This window comes from Pteropus medius, unplaced genomic scaffold, assembly GCF_902729225.1.
Source record: "Pteropus medius unplaced genomic scaffold, Ma_sr-lr_union100, whole genome shotgun sequence".
Classification (NCBI taxonomy): Eukaryota; Metazoa; Chordata; class Mammalia; order Chiroptera; family Pteropodidae; genus Pteropus; species Pteropus medius.
The window spans coordinates 28,657,459-28,666,353 of NW_024349519.1; positions in this window are offsets into that span (position 1 = coordinate 28,657,459).

Sequence of the window (8,895 nt, forward strand, 5' to 3'; positions counted from 1 at the left end):
GGATCGTTGCAGCCGCACTCAGGGCTGGGCCATGCTGGCGTGCCGGTCTCGGCCTGGTGTTCAGCCTTTGCCATCTGCCTGCCATTTTATTTAGCTCTGTTCTCATGGACATGGGACAGTTCTAGAGATTTGCCCTAAGCTATGAGAGCTCATGCTGGCCCTGTCTTTATTTTTTTCATTTCACCTTGCTCTTAACTTCTCTATGCAAAGGTGGGGGTGTGGGGTGAGTCCACACTGTCTGAGATGGGGTGACTTTCGAGCTGTGGGCTGAATCTGCACGACAAGCCTTGCATGCGTCTGGATCGACTTCTTGGAGCCCTTGGTAAGTGGGTGTCGGATGCGGTAAGGCAAGAAGGCTGCCGTACAGGGGCTCCTGTGAATATTTAAGTACCTTTGAGAAGATGGGTGGATGCTTCTGGATCACCTGTTGAGAGGTTTTTTTAAAAACTTGTTTTTATTTTGGTAAAATATACAAATTTGTCCTTTTGACCATTTGTCAGCAGTATCAAGTACATTCATATGGTACAGCCCTTACCACCATCCATCTCCAGAACTCCCTTCATCCTGTAGAACTGAAACTCTGGCCCCATTAAGCATGCACCCTCTATTCTCCCCCTGGCCCCTGGCCCCCACCATTCTACTTTCTGTCTCTACATATCTGACTACCCTATGGACCTCACTTAAGGAGACTCGCATAGCATTTGTCCTTTGGTGTCTGGCTTTTTCCACTCGGCATAATGTCTTCGGAGTTCATCCGTGTTGTACCAGGTGTCAGACTTTCCTTTTTTTAGAGGGATGAATGATATTCCATTATGTGGATATGCGCATTTGATTTATCCATTCATCGATCGGTGGACATTTGGGTTGTTTCCTTTTTATCGATTTATACCCCCACCAACAGTGCACAAGGTCGCTTTTCGCCACCTCACTCATAATCTCTCATCTTTCTGATAATACTCATTCTAACAGATGTGAGGAGGTGTCTCCTTGTGGTTTATATTTCCGTGTCCCTGATGATTGAGCACCTTTTCGTGTACCGGTTGGCCATCTGAATGTCTTTTCTGGAAAAATGTCTATTCAGTTCCTCTGCCCAATTATTGGATTGTTTGTTTTTATTTTATTTTATTGTTATTGAGTTGTATGAGTTCTTTATATATTTCGGATACTAGCCCATTATCTGATATATAATTTACCAGTATTTTCTCTCATTCTGTAGGCTGCCTTTTCATTTTACTGATAGTTTCCTTTGCTGTCCAGAAGCATGTTAGTTTGATGTGGTCCCACTTGTTGATTTTTGCTTTTATTGCTCCCTGTTATAAGCTTTTACTCTAGATGGAGCCTTAACACTCACCCCCGACCTGGTTACCTGCTCTGGAGATTGTTTGTTTAGGGCCCTGAAATCGCTTTTACTGTCAGCCAAATAAAACATCATCCGGAAGGTGATGGATGGATTTGAAAGCTGGTTAAAAATGACATTTACATTATCTTCCTCTTAGCTGTTAGTATCCATGGTCTGCTGAATTCCACACTCCTCAGCCTCGAATTCAGGAGGGGATACCATTTCCAGGGGTCTTAGCAACCCCTGTTTTGTCCGGGGCTAGAATAAGATGCTTTATTGACTGACAAGAGGGAGCAAGACAAGAGGGAGCAAAACTGCCCAGAAGAAGGTCAAACAAGTGGAAGTATGAGAATAAAAAATGAGAGAGACTAAGAGAGAGGAGATGAGAGGGAATGATTTCATGCAGAGACGCTGTCTTTTAGCTCTTTTTAATGAACACTTTGGTGGTCTCAATAGGACCCTACACCTGTCCAAAACACAAGGAAAACATTCATTAAATAAAACCAGTGTTGCGTCCATCAAGTCGTGTATTAGTTAGGGAATTGCAATGGATTGAATCATGCTCCCCCAATTCATTTGGTGAAGCCCTAACACCCACTGTGATGGTATTTGGAGATGGGAGGTAATCAGGGTCACATGAGGTTATGAGAGTGGGGCCCTTGTGATGGGATTAGTGCCCTTGTAAGAAGAAACGCCAAAGAACTTAGTCTCTCTCTTTTTCCTCCATGTGAGGACAGAGCAAGAAGGTGGTCATCTGCAAGCCAGGAAGAGAGGCCTCACTGAAACTGACCATGCTGGCACCCTGGTCTCAGACTTAGAGCCTCTAGAACAGTAAGAAAATAAATGTCTGTAGTTTAAGCCACTCAGTCTGTGGGATTTTGTTAAGGCAGCCTGAGCTAAGACAGGAAGGCTGCCGTAACAAACCGGCCCCCAATTGGACGAAAGGTGAAGCACAACAGAAGTGTGTTTCTGACTCACCTGATAGCCCTGAGAGGGTGTTCCTGGCTGGCAGATGGCTCTCCTCCACACAGTGACTCAAGGACTCAGACTCTTACGATTTCATGGCTCCACCACTAACTAGGCCCTTAGTGTCTTCCATGTCCAGCCCACAGAGGAGAAAGGGGCCATGTGGACGGCATACCTGCTTTGACCTGGAGGTGGCACTCTTCACTCCTGCCCACATCCATGGGTGAGAATGAGGCACACGGCCACACCAATTCAACAGGACTTGGGAGTGTAGTCCCAGGCCTTGTCTATTCACCAGGGTGGCCTTGGTTTTGGTGGCAGTATCTGTCAAATTTTAAAACGTACACACTCTTTGAAATAGCAGTGTTACTTCTGGGAATTCATTCTACAGAAATACTCGTAGCAGTTCACGGAAATCTATGTACAAGATGGCAGATGCAACATTTTGGGGAATACCCCCAAATCAAAAAGACCAAGATGTCCAGGCCAAATAAATTCTGTGGAGTCATTAAAAAATTCCGTAGGAGCTGATGTGGAACGTTGCCTAAGATATATTATTTGTGCAAAAAAAGTCACCGACTCTAATGTCTATATACACTTAGGTGTTTATATACACATATAATTTCACAAATTCTATGCTTGCGAAAATTATTCTACATGTATGGAATTGTGTATTTGTTTTTCTATTGCTGACATACCAAATTGCCACAAAATGAATGGTTTAGCAACAGCACTCATTTATTATCCTGTAGTTTCTGTAGGTCAAAGTTCTGATCATCTTGACTAGGCTGCAATCAAGGTGTTAGTGGGCCGTGGGCCTTTCTGGGGGTTCTGGGGAGAATTTGTATTCTCCTTCACTCAGGTTGTTGGCAGAGTTAAGTTTCATGCTATTGTAGGACTGAGGTCCTGTTTCCTTGCCAAGTGTGAGCTGGAGATTGCCCTCAGCTTCTAGAGGCTGCCAGCATTCCTTGGCTTGTGGCTTCTTCACCTCAATACCAGCTGGGATAATCCAGGATAATCTCCCTATCTTACGATGTGTAACCTAATTCCACTGGCACAGTCCCTTTTGCCGTGTGAGGTAATACATTCAGGTGCCAAGGTCATGGGGGACAAAATCTTGCCTACTATTATCATCATCTGTGTTTCAGAAAGAAGTAGGTCTGGCAAGAAAAATGCTCACTGCCAGACTCTGGGCTGGACGTCAGGGAGGGATCTTGGGACTTGCAAGAACCTGGGCCCAGATCCTTGACCTGTCTGCTCCGGGCTGTGGGACCTTGGGTGAGTCACTGCACCTCTCTGAACCTCAGTCTTGGTCTAACACAAAGGAGTGGGTTTTTCCACTTCCTCTGGGACTTGTGGTTGGTGGACTGACCTGGCCTGTGTTCCCTTTTCTTCCCAACTCGAACCTTGGTTGTAGGGAGGAAGGGCATATCCGATTCCTCTTAATGAATTTAGTGTGATTATTTTAGCTTTAAAAATATTTGCTGCGATGTAACAAACATGTCAGAATATGGTCAAATGACTTTTTGCACATGTATGTATGTATACAGTGTCCCCACCATCACCTAGGTCAAGAGTCGAGGATTTTCCGTCCCCCTGGTAGGTTGCCAGGTTAAGCAAATAAAAATAGACATAGAATATCCAGTTGAATTTGAATTTTGGATAAACAATGAATAGCTTTTTGGCATAAGTATATTCCATGCAACTGAGTGTCCTGTATTTTATCTGGTGATCCTACCAGCAGCCTCCCTTGTGTTCCATCCCAGTCACCAACCCCTAGCCCCGAGGTCAACAGTATTCTGACTATCATCACCATCGATTAGTTTTGCCTGCTTTTGAACTTCATATTAATGGAATTGCACAGTGGGTCCTGCTCTGTGTCTGTCTGTGAGATCCATCCACATCGTTACCTGTAGCACATTCTCTTTTTATAAAAAAAATTATTTATTTTAATTAGTTTCAAGTATACAGTACATTAGTTAGACATCTATATAGTTCATAAAATGATCCCCCCGCTTGCTCCCTCCCTCCCCTGACCCTCCACCCAGCCATCATATTAATGCTAATGCATTCCCTATGTCATGCTCCCCATCCCTGTGACCATCAGCTGCTAATCTGTACTTCTTTAACCCTTCACCCTATTTTCTCAGCTTCCCAAACCCCTCTCCCCTCTGTCCATCACCAAATTGTCCACTCTATGTGTGAGTTTGTTTTTGATTAGTTTGTTCTTTATATTACTTAGATTCCGCATCTACGTGAAATCATCTAGTGTTCATCTTTCTCTGTCTGACTTAAATACCTTCTAGGTCCGTCAAAGCAATACCTTTTTCCATCCCCTTCCTTTTAGTCTGTGTGTGTCTTTTAATCTAAAGTGAGTCTTTTGTATTTTTTCTTCTCAAAGAAGTCCCTCCAACATTTCCTGTAATACTGACTTGGTGGCGATAAATTCCTTTAGCTTATTTTTGTCTGGGAAGCTCTTTATCTGTTCTTTAACTCTAAATGATAGCTTTACTGGATAAAGGATACTTGGTTGTAGATCCTGGGTCTTCATCCTGTTGAATATTTTTTGCCAAGCCTTTCTGTCCTGCATAGTTTCTTTTGAAAAATCAGCTGCCAGTCTTAGGGTTTTCCTTTATAAGTATTAGCTGTTTTTCTCTTGCCGCTTTGAATATTCTTTATATTTAACCTTTGGCATTTTAATTATGACATGTCTTGGTGTGGGCCTCTTTGGATCCCTGATTTTTGGAATTCTCTGGGCTTCCCGGGGTTTTTATGTCTATTTCCTTTACCAGGTTAAGGAAGTTTTCCATCATTATTTCTTCAAATAGCTGTTCAACATCTTGATTTTCTTCGGTTTTGCCGATCAGGCAGCTATTTGGACCTTTAATAGTGTCCCATATGCTCCTTAAGTTATTTTCTAGTCCTGGCATCTTGTCTCTTGCCATTCTGATTGCGTGTCCTTGGCTTTCATGTCCTCTAAATAGGGCATTTGATCGTTTTCTTTATTCACTTTGTTTATTCCTTTGTTTATTCCACTTAATATATTTCTCATCTCAGATAATGTGTTCTTCATTTCATACTAGTTCCATTTTATAATTTCTATTTCCATTTTTATGTTTTTATCTCTTTGTTGAAGTTCTCACTGAATTTATCTACTCTTTCCAAAAGTTCATTGAGCATCTTTATAACCAGTGTTTTGAACTCTGAATCTGTGAGATTGCTTGACTCCATTATATCTGTATTTCTGTTCTGTTCTCTCATATGGTTTCTGCTTCTTTGTCTTCCCATTTTGGCTGCCTTTCCATGTCTGTTTCTATATACTAAGCAAAGCTCTTAAGTCTCCCAGTCTTATTAGTGTGGATTTGTGAAGTAGCTGTCCACTGGCACAGTCCTGAGAGGGGTTCAGCTGCAGGCCAAACTTAGTCCAAGCCTCTACCCCTGCGGGCCACCTGTTAAGAGTCAGCCAGCAGTCCACAGATGCTGTGCTTACAGTTGCCTCAAAAGTCCACACCAAACTAAGTCCAGCTGCCTCCAGTTGAGTCTAGGCACTGCTCAGGAAGGAGCACCTGACTCACTGAGGATATACTTGAACGTGGCTTGGATGGGGCCACAGTTTGGGGAGACGGGGTTTCAGGGAATCCTCTGGGCGGAGCGACCTCTGTTATCCAGTTTGATGACATCACGGCTATGGCAGCACTGTGTCACCGTACTGGGAGGGGGGAGGGATCAACAGAGAACAATGGATACCACCGGCACTTCTGAACAGAGCGAGTCTCACCTTGGCCCTCACTCTGACAATGTCTCCATTTAAGTCCCTGGTGCCCACTGTGTGCAGCCGAATCAGCACTGGTGCTCAGAGTGAGCAGGTCCGTGACCAGGAAAGTCTGCTCTCAGACACGGCCCCTTTAAGAGGCTGCTGCTGCTGCTGCTGCTGCTGCTGCTGCTGCTGCCTCAGCTTCCATCTCAGTTGCTCGAGACTGAGCAGCCCTGCGTCCTCATCCTGTCCTACCTCTGCTGCTGTTACAGGGTAATTTCTTGGATTTCTCCTTAGTTGTATGGCTTGTTCATCAAGATTCCTAGTGTGTTTTCCTTGTTGCTGTCACAACTTTGATTTGGTCACCAGAGGGATGAACAGAGCCTCTATCAACTACGTCATTTTCCCCCCTCCCCTCTAGCACATTCTTTTTCATTGCTGTGTAGTATTCCATCAGATGGATGAACCACAATTTATTTTTCCATTTTCTTGTTGGTGGACCTTTGGATTGTTTCCTGTTTTGAGCTCCTATAAATAGAGCTTTACAAACATGCTTTGTGGTGGCTATATGCATTCAGGAGTGAAACTACACTACTATTTTTAGTTTAAAAATTTTCCTCTCAGACAGAGGGAAAAAGACATCCTCCCACACCACTGAATAAATTGAAGGCTTGTAGGGTTACATGCCAGCCTCTGCTTGGCCTTATTTTTATTTTCTGGATGAAGGACCTCATGGGCATTTTTGAGTTTCCATCCTCTCTGTGGGAACATCAAGTCTTTCTAAGCTGTATGATGAGCCCGCAAAGTTTCAGAGAATGTTTTTCTTCTACTTTTTTTGCTCATTGCCATGTCTTTTACTATTTTTTACCGGAGATAAAGCCAGTTTTATCAGCTGTTAGCACTTGTTTCAACCATGGGTGGGGAAGTCTGGTGCCCAGCATAGGTGCGTGAGTGTCCCTGTCCACTTGGAGGGTAGTCATCGGAGGCCCCCAGACTTCCCTGTGGTACTTCCTTCCTACCCTCCCCCATAGCTCCTGGACCAGCCTGTATTAATCAAGAGTGCTTCCAGGTGCCATCTGGTTGCCATGGCAACTCAGGTCGGCCCAGGCTTGGCTTTGGGGGTCAGCCCCCATCTTACGTGTAGCTTCAGTGTGGATTTTGGAAAGAAGTGGATACGAGTGGTACCTGGTGCTTCTGGAAAGTTCTGCTATATTGCATTAACAATAAGGCTTTCTGTGGCTTCAGGCTTAATGTCATTTATTTCCTTCTATTTGCTTTTCCCCATTGTCTTCTCTTGGCACCGTCTGTTCATGCAGCCCGGCTGCTTTTAGGGGACATGCTTTGCTGCGGTTGTGCAAACAGAACAGCACACCTGGTCACGAGGCCCAGCAGGTGCCAGGGAGGGACACCCAGTGGGGAAGTGCCTGTTGGACGGGGACCTGTTTGCTTCTGTGTGTACACACAGGTCATCGGGGGCTCTGGTGGAACCTCTGGCAAGCGCTCTGCAGAGCACACTCGATATTGTTAGAGCAGCTGTGCCCTTATCCACGGCCACTAGGCTTTGCCCACTGGCCTCGATATCAACATGAGAGCCAATGTCGACCACACATTTTCCATGGCCCGGCACTGTGCTCAGGGTGCTGCCTTTTCCCGGGTTAGCCCACCAACCCACCACGATGGTGCATATCATCTCACATTGTACAAGAGAAAACAGACTCAGAGGGTTAAGGGATTTGCCGGAGACCGCACAGCTAGTTGGCTGCGGGCTGAGGTTGGGCCTGGCTCCAGAATGTATCTTCCTTCCCACCACACTTCATCCTTTCCCTACTTAGGAGAAGTCCTGGACGCCAGGCAGCAGGTTGCAAGGTGCTCGATGTTTTCCTGGGCAGACCCATTCCTAAGATCATTCATTCATTCAGTCAAGAAATAGGTGAGGTGTCAGGGACTGAATAGAAAGCAAGACAGATCAAGACCCTCACCGGTGTGGAGGGGGCAGATGTTACTCAAACCCACACATAGGTACAGGCCCCGGAGAGGGACCAGCCCCATGTAGCAGACCTCATTGGAGGACATGATGGGGGGCGCCTGCATCTGACTGCAGCCCTGAATGATGAGAGGGAATGGGCCCATTGGGGAGGAGGGGAGCAGCATTCCAGGAAGAGGGAACGGCAGATGCAAAGGTGAAATGAGCTTGGCAGAGACTGGGAAGGGTGAGGAGGCCTGTGAGTCTGGAGCTGAGAGGGCAAAGGGGAGAAAGGAGAGGGTGAGGTCAGGGAGATGGGTCAGCCCCGTAGGGTGTGGCTTTTATTCCTATAAAAATGGAAGTGCCGACTGATGATTCAGAGAGACCCCACTGACTGCACAGCAGAGTGCAGTGGGGAGTGGAGAGTGGGGACTGGGGAAGCTGAGTGACCCGGGAGAGGCAACTGCCCGAGTCCAGGTGAGTGATGACGGGGGGGCCGTACTGTGGCGAGAGGTGATGGCGTCCAGGGCATGTTCTGGAGGCAAGTGGATGGGACTTGCTGATGGATTGACTTGTGGAGGGAAAGGATGTGAAGAACTGTGAGTGACAGACAATTCAACTTGCGGTTTGGTCATCAGGGTAAATGGGGGGCATGACAAGATGGGGAGACCGAGAGCCATATGCTATAGAGCAGGGGAGGGAAATGGAGCATCCTGTCTCAGGGTGGTGCAATGAGCATGTGGGTGTTAAGGAAGATGTCACCTGGCATGTGGGCCTTAGCTTTTGTCTTTCCTGCTCCTCTTCCCACCTTCGAGGTGTTTCCACTGTGCCCGGTCTCTGGAGTTTTTGCTAAAGTGTAGCTACTACACAACA